General features: G+C 40.2%; 1 protein-coding gene and 1 pseudogene across 4 annotated transcripts in view; both read left to right on the forward strand.

Moving 5' to 3' along the window:
• Positions 1-17,368, forward strand: part of Znf182 (zinc finger protein 182) — a 47,483-nt gene that overhangs the window by 14,567 nt on the left and 15,548 nt on the right. The window lies entirely within an intron of this gene.
• Positions 5,471-7,623, forward strand: LOC125343345 (annotated as a pseudogene).

Below are 17,368 nucleotides of genomic sequence, written 5' to 3' on the forward strand. Positions count from 1 at the left end.
ATTTTTACATTTGAAGTGTGTTCTTTTAGACAAAATAGAGGGTATATTGGTCTATTACAGCTACAATAACAAGGTACTACACACAATGTGGTTTAAGTAACAGAATTTTTTTTCACTTTTCCAGAGTTTCAGAATTCCCATGTTGGGCTGGGGATATGGCCTAGTGGCAAGAGTGCTTGCCTCGTATACATGAGGCCCTGGGTTCAATTCCCCAGCACCACAATTACAGAAAACGGCCAGAAGTGGCGCTGTGGCTCAAGTGGCAGAGTGCTAGCCTTGAGCAAAAAGAAGCCAGGGAACCAGCCCAGTGTTCAATTTTAATATTGATGTCCCTTCAGCAGTTCAAATTGGGCTGCGATTTATTCATAGGCAAGTCATGTCCAAATGAAAGTGACCCGTGTACAGTTTCATTCATTCAACTTATTATCAACATTGCACCTGTGGAGACCTGCTTGCGTGCCAGGCACATTCTAAGCTCTCAGGATTCATCATTGAACCAAATGGACAAAAAAAAAAAAATCCCAGTCTCTCAGCATTCTGAATGTAGTGCCAGGGATATAATGAGACAAATTAATCAGATAACATAAAGTGGAAAAGAAGAAATGCTCACACAAAAGCAGGGTGCTGGGGTGAGTCATACTCAGAAAGTGATGCTTGAATAAAACCCTGAAGTCAGAGAGTAGAACTTAACAATGTCTCAGGCCGAGAGGACAGCAAGGCCCTGAGCTAAGAAAATGTCCACCATATGCAAAAAGAATTGCTGCCTACTGCATTTGTTTTCTACACAAGGCTTTTTAAGATCATCATAGATCTGTGAAGTAAATACTCTTTCTCCAATATCAACACAAGCACAGCAAGCAAAAAGGAATTTCAGATAAACCAACAAAAAAGATTTACTGTCAATGCCTGAATTCAGCACTCCTCTAGCCCAACTCAAACTAGGATATCGATAATTGGATGGAATAAATAACTAAGCCATTTTGCCATCTAGATGCACTGTCAAATGCATTGACAGAGTCGTCCAATAACCAATGTATAAAAGAAAACATATTGAACATATCACTATTCCCAATCTCAATGCTTTCAGAGTGTAATCCTATATACCAGTGAGCTGAGATTTCTTCTTGACATGAATTTCCTAGCACTTAAAAACCCAGAAAAAATGCCTACATGTTCACATTCCACTGTTCATTAAAGGAAGTTGCACTGTTAGGTAAAAACACTTTCAAATTTATCCATAAAAAACAGAATTGATGAGAAAGAGGGCTTCCAGGGCCAGAAGTACCCTCAGATCCTGCCTCAAAACTCCAGCCTTGCAGAAAGTTCCTCTTGCACTAACTCCTGTAGTAAACACTTTAATCACCCAGCCTGTCAGTAGTCATGATATGATTTTTCAATACATCCTCCTTGTTGACTTTTCTTTAAAATTCCATGAAGTTTTTTTCAAAAATACTTAACTAAAATTTATTTCATTTCAAAAATATTATAAGCTGGTTTCTAGTGACTCGTGTCCATAATCCTAGCCACTTAGGAGGCTGAAAATGGGAGGATCATGGTTCAAATCCAGCCTCTCCCTTCTCAATCTATCACTGTGCATAGAGATGCATGTCAGTCATCCCAAACTGTGTAAAGATTGAGGCTGGGAAGGTTGTAGTACCAAACTAGCATGGGTAGAAAAGTCTACACGACCTTTTGTACACCCTAATGTCACCATTATACTATTTACTATAATCTATTGCTCTAAAGGTTGAGGCAAGAGAGTTAGAGTTCAAGGCTAGACTGGGCTATACAATGAGAAGTCTCTAAAGGGCAGGTATAGACGTGTTCGAAAGTATATGAGTTAATGTATGTGCGTTATTTTTTGAATGAATATTTCATTATCTTTTTAAAAAATGTATTTATTGTCAAAGTGATGTACAGAGGGGTTGCAGTTTCATACATAAGGCAGTGAGTACATTTCTTATCCAACTTGTTACCTCCTCCCTCATTTTCCTCCCATCTTCCTCCCTCTCCATTCCCCCCTATGAGTTGTACAGTTGGTTTACAGCATATAGTTTTGTAAGTATTGCTGTTGCATTTGTTCATCTTTTATCCTTTGTCTCTCCATTTTGATATTCCCCTTCCCTTCCCTAGTTCCAATAAATGAATATACAATAAAAAAAAAAAGAAGCCAGGGACAGTGCTCAGGCCCTGAGTCCAAGGCCCAGGAATGGCCAAAAAAACAAAAAACAAAAAACAGAATTCCCATGTTGAGATGCCATCTGACTTAATTTCTGTTGAGGGCACTCTTTCTGACTTGCAGATTAATGATTTATTGCTGTGTCTTTGGTTTTTCCTTTCACATGGAAAAAGGGGAATTCAGTCGTAACTTCCTGTCCTTATAATTACGTTGGATGTGATTATGCTTCATTTATCTTTCTCTTTCTTGTCTTTCCCTCTCCCCCCTCTCCTTCCTCCCTCTCCATATTTCACCATTTCTCCTCTCCCCTTCCTTTTGCTCTTGTGCTGAGGATTGAACCTAGGGCCTAGAACTTGCTCCACTTTAACCATTTAAGCTCTTTTGTTTTTAGTTGCTTAAAACAAGGTCTCTCTACCTTTAGTTTAGCTGTCATGAACTTGTGACTCTTCTGTTTTCATCTCCCTAGGAGATGAGATTTCAGGGATTAATTGATTAATTATGTGGATTAATTAAAGGGATTACCATGCCAATCTTCTTTTGTTGAGATTGGGTCTTGTTAACCTTTTGTGGGGGATGGCCTTAAATCATGATCCTACAAATACCCCTGTCTTCTAAAGTGAGAACGTATTTCTGTTACTGTTGTTTGGCTTTTGTCTTATTATCATTGCAGTTAAGTATCTTTAGATATTTTATTTATTTTTATGTTTACCAGCACCAGGACTTGAACTTGGGGGTGACAAGCCTGCTCACCATTTTTTGTTGTTGTTTTTTTTTTTGCCAGTCCTGAGGCTTGGACTCAGGCCTGAGCACTGTTTCTGCCTTCCTTTTGCTCAAGGCTAGCACTCTACTTCTTGAGTCACAACTTCACTTCTGGCCTTTTCTGTTTATGTGGTATGGAACCCAGGGCTTCGTGCATGCTAGGCAAGCACTCTACCCCTAAGCCACATTCTCTCTCACCCTTTTTACTCAAGGTTGGCACTCTACTACTTGAGCCACAGTTCCATTTCTGAGTTTTGAGTGGTTATTTGGGGAGAAAACTTTCATGTACTTTTCTGCAAAGGCTGGATTCAACCCATGATTATTTTTGTTTGTTTGTTTTTGTTGTTTTGTTATTTTTTGCCAGTCCTGGGCCTTGAACTCAGGACCTGAGCATTCTCTGGCTTTTTGCTTTTTTCTTTTTTTGCTCAAGGCTAGCACTCTACCACTTGAGCCACAGCACCACTTCTGGCTTTTTCTATATATGTGGTGCTGAGGAATCGAACCCAGGGCTTCATGTATAGGAGGTGAGCACTTTACCACTAGACCATATTCCCAGCCCCCAACCCATGATTCTTAAATCTCAATCCCTAAATAGCTAGGATTGCAGGAATAAGCCACAAGTGCCCAGCATATTTTCTACTTTAATGTATCATTTATGAATTCTTTTTGTTAGCCTAATATTCTTCACTACTTCTTTCTTTTAAGGATATTGTCCATTTATTTCTTTCATTTTTCATGTACAACAGTCTTTTCACCTAATTTTTCATTTATCTTTGGCTGTACTTTAAAAAATACATTTTCTTTTTTTGGTGCTTATACTTAACCTTTCATTCTTTACACTCAGGTCATAGAGGCATTTGCCTATGCTTTCTTCTAGAACTTTGTATGGACTCATGTGGATGGTATAAGCATCTAATTTAATCTTTTCAAAATGGTTTTCCTATTGTCCTAGTGCCATTTATTTAGAAAGTAAGTCTTTTAGCTGAGTGTGGTTACATACACATATCATCCTATTATCCCCCTGAGGCTAAGGCAAAAGGTTAATGATACTGTAGCCCAGATTGGGCTAAAGAGTGAGAGCCTGTCTCTCCAAAAATGAGTTTTTCACTTGGTGCTTTAAGAGAATATAGGTACCAAAGTAGGTTTTAGTATCTGATAGGGCTATTCTTTCCCTCAGTGTTTCTTTTCCAGTATTTTTCTAGCTGTTCTTGTATACTTGTTTTTATATTGATTTTTATTTATTTTGGAAGGAAGACAGAATCTCACTATGCAATTATTCTGGTCTCAAACTCATTATGAAGCCCAAGCTGCCCTTAAACTCACCATCTTCCTGCCTTTGTCTTCTAAGTACTAGGATTACAAGCATGTGCCAATATGCTAAGTATCATACTTTTACTTTTTGGCAGTATTGGAGTTTGAACTTAGGACCTCATGCTTGCTAGGCTATTGCTCCATCCAAGCCAGCCCCTAGCTCTGTTTTCTGCTTTCTTTTGAGATAGAGTCTTTCTATCTGTTTGAGTGTGAACTTGAACCATGATCCACCTGCTTTAGGCTTCCTTGTTGCTGAGACTACAGGTACATGCCACCATATACAGCAGTTTCCTCACAGAGATGAAACTCAAGCACTTTTTTTGGTCTGGATTGGGACCCACTTGGGATGATAAGCATGCCACTGCAGTCAGGTTTAGGAAGGGGTCTTAAGAACTTTTCTGTCCAAAATGACCTTGAACTGCCACCTTCACATTCTAAGCCTCCCAAGTAGCTATGATTATAAGTGTGAGCCACTGGTCATTGGCTATGTTTACCTTTTGTATATATGTGATGGTCCTGGGGCATGAATTCAGGACTGGGCACTGTTCCTGGACTTTTTTTTTCCTCAAGGCTAGTGCTCTAACACATGAGCCACAGCTTGCTTCTAGCTTTTTTTTTTTTTTGGTTGCTAATTGAAGGTAAGAGTCTCATCAACTTTCCTCCTTGGGCTGGCTTTGAACCACAATCTCTGTATCCTCACATTCTTAGCATCTTACCTACCTGCTGAGTAGTTAAGATTATAGGTGTGAACCACTGGCACCCAGTTTATGCTTACTTTGCTTAGCATTATTTAAAAGCTTGTTTTTTATTTGCATCTCATTAAATGTACATATTAACTTAGAGATAATTATAGATTACTTGGGCGGGCACGGCGCGCAATTAGCGCAGCGGGGCCGTGACTTCGGTGGCGCCAGGCGAGCGGGCAGCCGCGGCCAGAGGAAGAGATTGAAGTGAGTGAACTCAGATATAACTCAAGCTTGTTAGAGGACTTTTTAAAAATAGGCTTATTCGGGGCTGGGGATATGGCCTAGTGGCAAGAGTGCCTGCCTCATATACATGAGGCCCTGGGTTCGATTCCCCAGCACCACATATACAGAAAATGGCCAGAAGTGGTGCTGTGGCTCAAGTGGCAGAGTGCTAGCCTTGAGCAAAAAGAAGCCAGGGACAGTGCTCAGGCCCAGAGTCCAAGCCCCAGGACTGGCAAAAAAAAAAATAGGCTTATTTGGTGTATGAGAGCAAGTTACTGCTGCTTACCACCGTCCAGAGACTTACAGGTGCTTGCCTGCATTGCAAAAAAGGACTCATCTATTGAGCACGACTTCTATTTATCTCTTCGTTTTGGAGAGCCCAATAAACTGTTATTACAGTTTCTCTACTGACTTTCAAAGTTTTGAAGTTTGAAAGAGACACCTTTGCAATTACACAGCATGAGCACGGCCAGAAGAGAGAAGCCTGTTATAATGGATCTGTCCAGTCAAAATGGTTAGCTGAGAGGCCCTGTGAAGCCCAGTGGTGGCCCTGGAAGAGGGGGTACACCGACACAGCAACAGATGAACCAGTTGAAAAATACCAACACAATCAATAATGGCACTCAACAGCAAGCACAGAGCATGACCACCACTATTAAACCTGGTGATGACTGGAAAAAGACTTTAAAACTCCCTCCGAAGGATCTAAGAATCAAAACTTCAGATGTGACATCCACAAAAGGAAATGAGTTTGAAGATTACTGTTTAAAACGGGAGTTACTGGGCTGGGAATATGGCCTAGTGGCAAGAGTGCTTGCCTCCAACACATGAAGCTCTCAGTTCGATTCCCCAGCACCACATATATGGAAAACGGCCAGAAGGGGTGCTGTGGCTCAGGTGGCAGAGTGCTAGCCTTGAGCCGGAAGAAGCCAGGGACAGTGCTCAGGCCCTGAGTCCAAGGCCCAGGACTGGCCAAAAAACAAACAAAAAAAAAAAACCTGAGAGTTACTGATGGGGATTTTTGAAATGGGCTGGGAAAAGCCATCTCCAACTCAGGAGGAGAGCATTCCCATTGCTTTATCTGGTAGGGATATCCTAGCTAGAACAAAAAATGGAACAGGCAAGAGTGGTGCCTACCTCATTCCCTTACTTGAACAGCTAGACCTGAAGAAGGACAATATACAAGCAATGGTGATTGTTCCCACTAGAGAACTTGCTCTACAGGTCAATCAAATTTGCATCCAGGTCAGCAAACATATGGGAGGGGCTAAAGTGATGGCCATCACAGGAGCAACCAATTTACGAGATGGTATAATGAGGCTTGATGATACAGTGCATATGGTGATTGCTACCCCTGGCAGAATTCTGGATCTTATCAAGAAAGGAGTAGTGAAGGTCGATCATGTCCAGATGATAGTATTGGATGAGGCAGATAAATTGCTGTCACAAGATTTTGTGCAGATAATGGAGGATATTATTCTCACCCTACCTAAAAACAGGCAGATTTTACTCTATTCCGCTACTTTCCCTCTTAGTGTACAAAAGTTTATGAATTCCCATTTGCAGAAACCCTATGAGATTAACCTGATAGAGGAACTGACTCTGAAGGGAGTAACCCAGTACTATGCTTATGTAACTGAGCGCCAGAAAGTACACTGCCTCAACACACTTTTCTCCAGGCTTCAGATAAACCAGTCGATCATTTTCTGCAACTCCTCTCAGTGAGTTGAATTGTTAGCCAAGAAGATTTCTCAGCTGGGTTATTCTTGCTTCTATATCCATGCTAAAATGAGGCAGGAACATCGAAATCATGTATTTCATGATTTCTGAAATGGCTTATGCCACAATCTGTTTGCACTGATCTGTTTACCCGAGGTATTGATATACAAGCTGTGAATGTGGTAATAAACTTCGACTTCCCAAAGTTGGCGGAGACCTATCTTCATCGTATTGGAAGATCAGGTCGCTTTGGTCATCTTGGCTTATCCATCAACTTGATCACATATGATGATCGCTTCAACCTGAAAAGTATTGAGGAGCAGCTGGGAACCGAAATTAAACCCATCCCAAGCAACATCGACAAGAGCCTGTATGTGGCAGAATACCACAGCGAGCCTATAGAAGATGAGAAACCTTAACAAGCATGCATTGACAACAGAAGGCTCCTTTGGATCTGTGACTTAATGCTTTTTGGGTGGGATGCTCTCTTGTGGGTTTTTCATCTTTGATTTTGGAACTATGAAGACTTAAACAGATGTTTTTCTTTTTGTTTTAACTGGTGAAGAGAAAGAAACGGAAAAGAAGAACTCTACCTTTTTGTTCCACTTATTTGCACTGTGCCGACTGGACATTAGTTTCACTAACTGCTGGTTTTTAAAAAATGTTTCCTGGGGAACGGGGACAAGAAAGGAGGAAAGAAGAGAAAGGGAGAGACCCTAAAAAGAGAAGAATGTCGATGAACACACAAGCTTGTCTGCATCTTTAGAATTCTCCAACAGCTGTCTCTCGAGTGCATTTCAACGTCTCCTTGATTAGTCATCCATTTTTAAGCCTGAAGAGCTTATTACTTATTTGTGCGAAGTGCCTTGTGCTATGAGACCATTCAGAATATCATCTTTTAGACACAGGCCAAGGAATCAACAAAGTAATTTCTTTTCTCTTTTTTCTTTTTAAAATTTTGTCTGTTCATTTGGTTTCAAGTTATAAAGTGTCTCTCTTCCTGTTCTACTCAAGCCCAGAGCTGGAAGATGAATCATACTAGTAACGTTAACACCACTTTCTTTTTCTATATGTGGAGGAGTTGATATGCATCTGCAGTTCATCCGCACTGTAAATACATGTATTTAAAAAAAAATCAATCCCAAGTAAAGATTTCTTCTGGGCTGAGTAGATACAACATCATTGCTCCCAAAGGAAAGAGCAGTCTATCATTGCAGAAGCCATATGACAGGCCTTTGTGCTCTATAGCAGAACACTAAAGACTGGTTTACATACGTCTCCATTAGCAGTATGGCACTTGATGTGTAGACATGTCAGAGCCTTGACCCTCTTTCCTGTGTGGCAAAGTGTGTCCCATAGAAAATTGGGTGTGTATACTTGTTTTTTTTTTTTTTGGTTTTTTTTTTTTTGTCCTGGGCCTTGGACTCAAGGCACCATCCCTGGCTTCTTCCTGCTCAAGGCTAGCACTCTGCCACCTGAGCCACAGCGCCCCTTCTGGCCGTTTTCCATATATGTGGTGCTGGGGAATTGAACTTCATGTGTAGAGCTTCATGTGTAGGAGGCAAGCACTCTTGCCACTAGGCCATATTCCCAGCCCCTTGAGTTAAAGCCTTGACCTTGAATGTAATTTCTTTTTCTTTTTCTTTTTTTGCCAGTCCTGGGATTGAACTCAGGGCCTGGGCACTGTCCCTAAGCCTCTTTGTGCTCAAGGCAAGCGGGTGTGTATACTTGTATAAACTTTGTAAATAAATTATTTTTTTTGGATGAAGGTTGCTGTGATTAAGGGGATTAGAGTGATTATGGGAGCAGATAAAGATGAGAGGGGCTCAGTTTCCTGCAACACTAAGTTCTAAAAAGTACTTTGGCCTCTTGCTGTAGAGAGCAAGCATCTGTTGTGACCCTGTGCTAGAAAAGGGGCCCAGATGTCCAGGGTGCCCTGTTTGCTTGCTGTCACACTGTCCCAGTACATTTAAAGTAAGTCTTAACCAGAAAGCAAGGCAGCTTCAAATAACTATGATTCAAGATTGTTTTTTACAAAGGTCTCTTATTTGGCTTCTCCTTTTCTAAGAGAAGAACTTTACAAACTCTGCCAAAGGATAATCTTGGAGTGCGGGGATTCTGTTGAGTGGCAGTGTCTATGAACAGAGTGTACTGGAAGGCATGGGTTCAAGTTTGAGCTTACTAGCCAGAGTTGGCTTTGGTAAGGATAGCAGATTAGGGCTTAGTTTTCTGTGGCTCATCTGTAGTGTACACATGTGTTGCCCTCTGCCCATCTTGATAGAAAAATTTTGGCAGGAATGGGCAACCCCTAAGAGCTGGTAACTCATGCTACAGAAAACTGCTTGCATCCTCTTGCATTTTGACAAGAACTGTTGCCTGTCATTTTGCATTGTAAATTGCTGGCAGATATTTTACAGTCAATAGTGTTGCTTTAAATTGTGCTCCTCCCAACATGCTTGATGTTTGGCCTGATCTCTAGGCAAAAGGAGTGAGATGAATCAAAACCAGTGAACTTTTTAAAAAAAAAAAGAAAATATTTTTAATTCCTTTTAACACAGTGTACTAGGTCAATCAGGAGGCATCTAGAGAACAAAAAAAGAAAAAGAAAAAAATAAAATTAAAAGGTTGATTTCTATATTCCCATTGTATTCAGAACCTTACTAGAAGAAAATTACTGCATATGCTTTGTGCTTAACTCATCTGGATAAAGAAATCAGTTATTCAAAGTTGCTTTTTTTTTTTTTTTTTTTGCCAGTCCTGGGCCTTGGACTCAGGGCCTGAGCACTGTCCCTGGCTTCTTCCCGCTCAAGGCTAGCACTCTGCCACTTGAGCCACAGCGCCGCTTCTGGCCGTTTTCTGTATATGTGGTGCTGGGGAATCGAACCTAGGGCCTCGTGTATCCGAGGCAGGCACTCTTGCCACTAGGCTATATCCCCAGCCCCAAAGTTGCTTTTTTGACTCTGCCTAGTTGTAAGCAAAACTTTGTGACTTGCCCAAAATTCCTTGAGGATCAAAATCCTGCAGATGCCTCCTGATCAGACATAGCCCTAACTCCTTAACTGTAGCCAGAGCTGCACAGTGCAAATCCCCAAAAGAGCAAGTTCCTTTATCTGGAATCCCAAGTCATAGATGCTCTATCAGGTCAGCGTTGGTTACTAAATGCAAACCTAAATGAAGAAGTACCTTTTTGGGGCAGGAGAGGGGGGTTGTCAACTTTTGGCCAACAATCTTACCTTCTATTGATGCAGCAGCTCTCTTGTGCCCCCACCTCCCTGGCAAGATGGGAGAGATCATTTATGTAGAACACAAAGTGTAAATACATTTTGTATCTTGCCTGGGAATGAGGGGAGACTAAACAAAAAGTGCAGTCATCTTTGCCAACCTTAGACTGCTCTGCCTGGTGCCACAGTGCTGCGGTCCCTCTTAAAGCACAGACTTGAAAGTATTACTGAAGTGTAGACTCTGAGGAGGAGAGGCTCATCACTCAACTATCTGGGATACCATGGTTGGTTGGAGGCAAGCTGCCCAGTTTGGTACTTGAGTCGGATAGGAACCACTACATGGAAAGATGCTCTGAAGACTGGGACCAAGCCTGGTCTTTTTTTTTTTTTAATCCCTTACAATAAGGAACATTATTATTATTGGAAATCGTCCTCAGATTCTTTACAGCATTGGGTTTTTGTTTTTTCTTTTAAGTGATGGTTATATATGTTTCCAGTGGTTCATTTGGATGGAACTGCATTCTGTTTTTAAAAGCTAGATCCAATCCAGAGTTTTGCCTCTGCCATGCAGCTGTTAGATACCTGCTGCCTCTATAGGCCTGTTTTGTTTTTCTCTCTCCTAAGTTCTAAAGGTGAAAGCTTCACTGCCTTTCTCTTAGGAGGGGGATAAGTTCATGTTAACATGATCTTTCATGGAAGGAAATATGGGAAAGGAAAACCTAAGCTTTTTTTTTCCAGTAGGCTCCAGCATCATAACATTGGGTTGACCCAAGGGTTGGGGAGGGGTGGGTGGGTGGCCATCATACTAGTTTTTATAAAGAATGAGATGGGAGCATCTTTCCTCTGCCACTGGCCGTGCTTGATACCATTATGTTGGGTTAGAACAAGACAGCTTGTCACAAAGCTTTGGGCACAAATCACTGAAACCAAAACATCTCATTCTGAATACTTGGTTTGATTTTCTTTTTTTTTTTTCAATAGGGGTGGGAGGGACGATACTACAACACAAAAGGGAGGGTGTCAGCAGTAAGGATTTAGAAACACTTTGGAAGCTCATAACCTCATCAGAAACTGCCTTTAGCCACACTCTGACCTTCTAGATGAGTAACAGAAAAATTAAATGAGTTATTGTGAATTAAGCCATGTTATTTTAATTTGCTACATTTTTCACCTTTTCATGGATCTTTAAAATTGCTATTGTGGAATCATTTTTCTTGCCAAAATACATTGATAAGCAAAATTATTGGCCTCATGGGAGCTGAAGTAAATCAGCTTTTTGGTGAACTTACATGGACTTTGGTGAGTTTATAGTTCTGCTTTATATTCATAAAGAAATTTTAAAACTCCCAGAGAAAATCAACTCTCTAATGTAGAAACTCATCTTGGGAGTAAAGAGTTAAGTGTCCAAAGGTTGTAACAGTTTATGAGGTTGAGGGAGCTAGCCTGGCGCCCGGACTCTGCCCTCCACAGCTGACAGATTCCAACAGAAGTGTATTTAAATTCTCCAGTAGACAATGCAGGGCAGGGCAGGGCAGCCGTGGGGGTAGGGCCGGGCAACTGAGATAGTCTGCTATATTTTAACCAGTGGTTGTTGGGGAGGGGTGCGTGGATAAAACAAAATTACTTCCCTTTTTTGGAATAACCTTGAAAAATGTAATTCATTCAGCAAAAATGGGAGAAAATTCTAATGTCCCAAGCCACAAGGGACCAGTTCCACTGGAGAGGGAGCAGTGGGAACTCAAAATTTTGAAACCATTTTGGGGAAAGGGAAAATTGGCTTTGTGTTAATTGGTAGATGTTCCAGTGGGCTCTGTTTTTGTTGGGATGTGTTATGTTTTATGTACACGTATGTGGACCAGAGTCGATAAAGTTAAAAAAAGATGGTTGGTAAAATCTTGATTTCTTGGGGCTGGGGATATGGCCTAGTGGCAAGAGCACTTGCCTCGTATACTTGAAGCCCTGGGTTCGATTCCCCAGCACCACATATACAGAAAATGGCCAGAAGTGGCGCTGTGACTCAAGTGGCAGAGTGCTAAAAGAGAAGCCAGGGACAGTGCTCAGGCCCTGAGTCCAAGGCCCAGGACTGGCCAAAAAAAAAAATCTTTATTTCTTTATTCAATCTCAATAAAGGCCCACTGGAACTCAAAAAAAAATTATATATTACTTTGTTGTCATTTGGCAGCTGTGATTTTAGATATAACAATCCCTAGAAAAGACCACTTTAACTTCTCACACTGCATTTTCAGGTGTCCCAAGACTATTATTAAGTTTGTAACTTGCTGGAAAACCTCAGAATGCACTAAAAGCTGTAATACACATAGAGATGGCCTATTACTGTGAAAGGTTACCGATTGGAATCAGCTATGGGAAGAAGCATATTGGACAGGGTCCAAGAAAATTCCACATGTGGAGTTTCCATTTTCTTCTCCGTGTGGAGTCAGAACTCATTCCTTTTTATTTATTTATTTATTTTTTTTTTTGGCCAGTCCTGGGCCTTGGACTCAGGGCCTGAGCACTGTCCCTGGCTTCTTCCCGCTCAAGGCTAGCACTCTGCCACTTGAGCCACAGCACCACTTCTGGCCGTTTTCTGTATATGTGGTGCTGGGGAATCGAACCTAGGGCCTCGTGTATCCGAGGCAGGCACTCTTGCCACTAGGCTATATCCCCAGCCTCCTTTTTATTTTTTGTGCTAGCCCTGGGACTTCAACTCAGGGCTTGGGCTCTGAGCTTTTGTGCTCAATGTTAGTGCTCTACTATTTGAACCACAGTTCCACATCTGACCTTTTTGGTGCTTAATTGAAGACAAGATTATTGTGGGCTTTCCTTCCCTGGCTGGCTTTGAACCACAGTCTTCAAATCTCTGCCTCCTAAGTACCTAGGATTATAGGTATAAACCACTAGCACCTGGCAGACTTATTACTTTTTTTGTCATCATTGAGTGACAGTACAGAGTAAGGTCGACAGGGGATGCTAACTTGACCCTCAAGTGTTGAGAATTTTTATTAGGGCTTCATCATATAGGTATACTTGATTGTTTTTGTGGCTGGTCTCTGGTATGACCCAGAATTGCTACCCTGAGTCTTTCTATGGTGATAAGGCCCTCATGGAAGCAAAAATACCCCTATTAGGCATGACATCTTAAAGATTGTCTCCTAGAATCCAAAGACAAGAGCCATTTTTAACAACATAAAATTATTTACTATGTACTACTAGGACCAAAAGATAAAATCATTTGTTTAATTTTGTGTTCAGTAGTATTTAAAAATTTTTCATCTAAGTTTTTCACACTTCTTTTAAAGATTACTCATAGATATTTTCTTGGTTATTATTATAAATTTTGCTCATATTTATCTCTTAACTGGCATATGCTTGCATACATGAACATTAATGAGTAATGTATGCTTGTCTTATATTGTGCAACTTTTCTGAATACTTCAAATGATCATTAGTCTTATTGCTGATAATCCAATTTTCTGATATCTGCATGTGTCTTGCAAGTAGTTTTCTTCTCAGTTCTTATGACTTTTTCTTCTCATAGCTAGTTATATTGGCTCATCCTTATAATAAAATGTTTCATAGGAATGGTGATAGTGGTCCTTCTTGCTTTGTTCCTGATACTAGTGGAAAGACCTTGGCTTTAAGGTTTATCTATATTTATATCTCCCCACCTAAAGTAAAATGCCCTTCAATTTTAATCATCTTCAATGTTTCTAAAGTCAGAATTGAATGATAAATTTTTCTCCAGCATTTTCCTATCAACATTTTTATGTTAGTCACACAAATTTTCTTTGTTTAAATGGTGAATTATCCTTTGTGTTTTCTTACAATAAATCATTGTATTCCTGGAATAAATTTTATTTAGTCCTGTTGTATTGTTGTCTTAATGTGGCTCTGTTCTCTGTATTTTATGTAGGATTTTTGCACTGACATTCTTTCTTTCTATTTTCTGTGCCAGTTCTGGGGCTTGAACTCTAGGCAAAGACACTGCCCTTTAGCTTTTACCCTCAAGGCAAGTGCTCTACCATTTGAGCTGCACCTCCACTTCTGTTCTTTTTTTATGTCTAAATGGAGATAAGAGTCTTACAGACTTTCCTACCCAGTCTGGCTTTGAACCATGATCCTCAGATCTTAGCCTTTTAAAAAAAGTAGCTAGGATTGCAGGTGTGACACGAGTGCCCAGCTTATAAGAACTGGTCAACAGTTTTCTTATTTTGTACAGTCTTAAATTCATTTAAATATCAAATTTATAGTTGATTTATGTAAAAAATTTGGAAACCAAATAAATAAAAAATACATTTTATTAAATTACCCAGTCTCAGCATCCAAAATACTCTATAATGACATGATAGGTTTTTCTGGTATGTCCAGCCCTACCTTGAGTCATTTCTTTTCTTTTCTTTTCTTTTTTGCCAGTCCTGGGGCTTGAACTCAGGGCCTGAGCACTGTCCCTAGTCTTGCTCAAGGCTAGCACTCTGCCACTTGAACCACAGCGCCACTTCTGACCATTTTCTGTATATGTGGTGCTGGGGAATCGAACCCAGGACCTCATGTATACAAGGGGAGCACTGTTGCCACTAGGCCATATCCTCAGCCCCACCTTGAGTCATTTCTTTAGATGAAGTATCTAGGAGCCTATCTGGAACTACTTCATTAAGATCCACCATGAATAACAAAAGACACTTTAGTCTGTTAAGAGTTGTAATTAGGTTGTTAATTTGAGGTCTTTTATAAAAATGTGTTTATAGCTATAAATTTCCCTCTTAGTACTGGTTTTACTTCATCTTATCTTCATATTTTGTATTTTTGTTGTGCCAGTACTCAGGCTTGAACTTGAGGCCTAAGTGCTGTCCCTTAGGTTTTTTTCTCAAGGCTAAGGCTCTATTGGAGGCACTAATGGAGCCACAGGTCCATTTCGAGCTACTTTGCTGGTTAATTGTAGATAAGAGTCTCATGGACTTTTCCTTCCTGGGCTGAATTTGAACTTTCCTTCTGGAACTGAATTGGTCATCAGAACTCAGCCTCTTGAATAGCTAGAGTTACAAGTGCAATCCACCAGCGCTGGGCATATTTTGTACTTCCATTTTTCTCAAGGTGCTTTGTGATTTCTTTTTCTTTTCACTTTTTAATTGTAACACAGTCTCAACTAAAGGCTGACCTCAAACTTGTTATCGTCCAGCCTCAGGCTCCCAAGTGCTGGTATTAGACATGTGTGTCACCATGTCAGACCTTCTGTGAATGCTTCTTTGACCCATTCTTTATTCAGAAGTGTGTTGTTCAATTACCATATATTTGTGAATTTTTCAGTTTCTTCTGCTACTGATTAATGCTTTCATACCATTATGATTGGGAGAGTTATTTTCCATGATTTAAATCATTTTAATGTAGTTGAGACTTGTTGTGTGGTTTAACATAGTTTATCATGAAAGTACTTTATGTTAATAGCTACAATAATACCAGACATCCCTTAAGTGACTTCGTGCTGAAATTACAGAACCTTGGTGTCTTTTGTTGTTATAAATTGATATATGTTCAGGATATTTGGACTTCAGTTAATTGTTAGTGGCTGATTAGAGGAGGGTTAATAAGTTAGCAGTTTAAAAAGGCTAATGGGGCTGGGAATGTGATTTAGTGGTAGAGTGCTTGCCTAGCATGCATGATGCCCTGGGTTCAATTCCTCAGCACCACATACACAGTGGCACTGTGGCTCAAATGGTAGAGTGCCAGCCTTCAGCAAAAGGAAGGCAGGGACAGTGCTCAGGCCCTGAGTTCAAGACCCAGAACTGGCAAAAAAAAAGGCTAATATGCGGTAAAATGTTAAAATAGTAAAAGTATCAGTTAATATTATCCATGATTTTATAATATTAATTATAAACTTCACTATGTTAGAAGAGTCAAATGTTTAGATTTATATACATTTTGAGATTTTTTTTCTTTTTTGTGCCGGTCCTGGGGCTTGAACTCAAGGCCTGGGCACTGACCCTGTGCTTTGATCAAGGCTAGCACTCTGCCACTTGAGCCACAGCTTCACTTCCTGCTTTTTTGGTGATTAATTGGAGATGAGAGTCTCATGGGCTGTCCTGCTTAGGCTGGCTTTAAAATGTGATCCTCATGGGACTGGGAATGTGGCTTAGTTATAGAGTGCTTGCCTAGCATACATAAAGCTTTGGGATCGATTCCTCAGTACAACATAAACAGAAAAGGCTGGAAGTGGTGTTGTGACTCAAGTGATAGAATGCTAGCCTTAAGCAAGAAAGCTCAAAGACAGCGCCCAAGCCCTGAGTTCAAGCACCAGGTCTAGCAAAAAAAAAATGTGATCCTCAGATCTCAGACTCTTGAGTAGCTAGGATTATAGGGATGAGCCACCAGCACCTGGCAACATTTCAGATTTTATTAATCATTACAAATATTGTTGGATATTGTGTTACTTATATGCTAGAAAGAAAGCTAACCCCTTGTCTGTTAGAAATAATGCTGAAATGGTTAGCATGAACTGTTATGATTATCTAGGATTTTAAGATTACAAAAGAATTTGCTATAACAAATGACTTTAACAAATGTCTTATTTTGGTGTTGAATTATAAATAAAATTTGCTTTGATTCTAAAAAATATTTCATGTACACTTGAGAAGAAGTTGTATTTTGTTATTTTTTTCTATTTAATTTTATTTATTTATTTATTTTTTGCCAGTCCTGGGCCTTGGACTCAGGGCCTGAGCACTGTCCCTGGCTTCTTTTTGCTCAAGGCTAGCACTCTGCCACTTGAGCCACAGTGCCACCTCTGGCCGTTTTCTGTATATGTGGTGCTGGGGAATTGAACGCAGGGCTTCATGTATATGAGGCAAGCACCCTTGCCACTAGGCCATATCCCCAGCCTGTATTTTGTTATTGGATGGAACATGTTACAATTATATGTTAGGTTTGATTGTTACCTACTGTTGTTCAATTCTTTTTTCTTCATTGGTCTTCCGTATAGATGGTCTATTCTATATTGAAAGCAGCATAATGAAATCAGCTGTTGTGACAGAACTACTTTTCCTTCCATTCTATCAAATTTTGCTTCATTTTTTGGTCTATGTTATTTGGCATATATGTATTTTCATTTGTTATATCTTCATGATTACCTTTTTGTAAATAATGCCTTCTTTGCTCTCTTAACAGTTTTTTTTTTACCTTAATGTCTATTTTGTCTGTTAGCAGTATAGTAATCCTGG

This window comes from Perognathus longimembris, chromosome 28 (assembly GCF_023159225.1).
Source record: "Perognathus longimembris pacificus isolate PPM17 chromosome 28, ASM2315922v1, whole genome shotgun sequence".
Taxonomy (NCBI): Eukaryota; Metazoa; Chordata; class Mammalia; order Rodentia; family Heteromyidae; genus Perognathus; species Perognathus longimembris.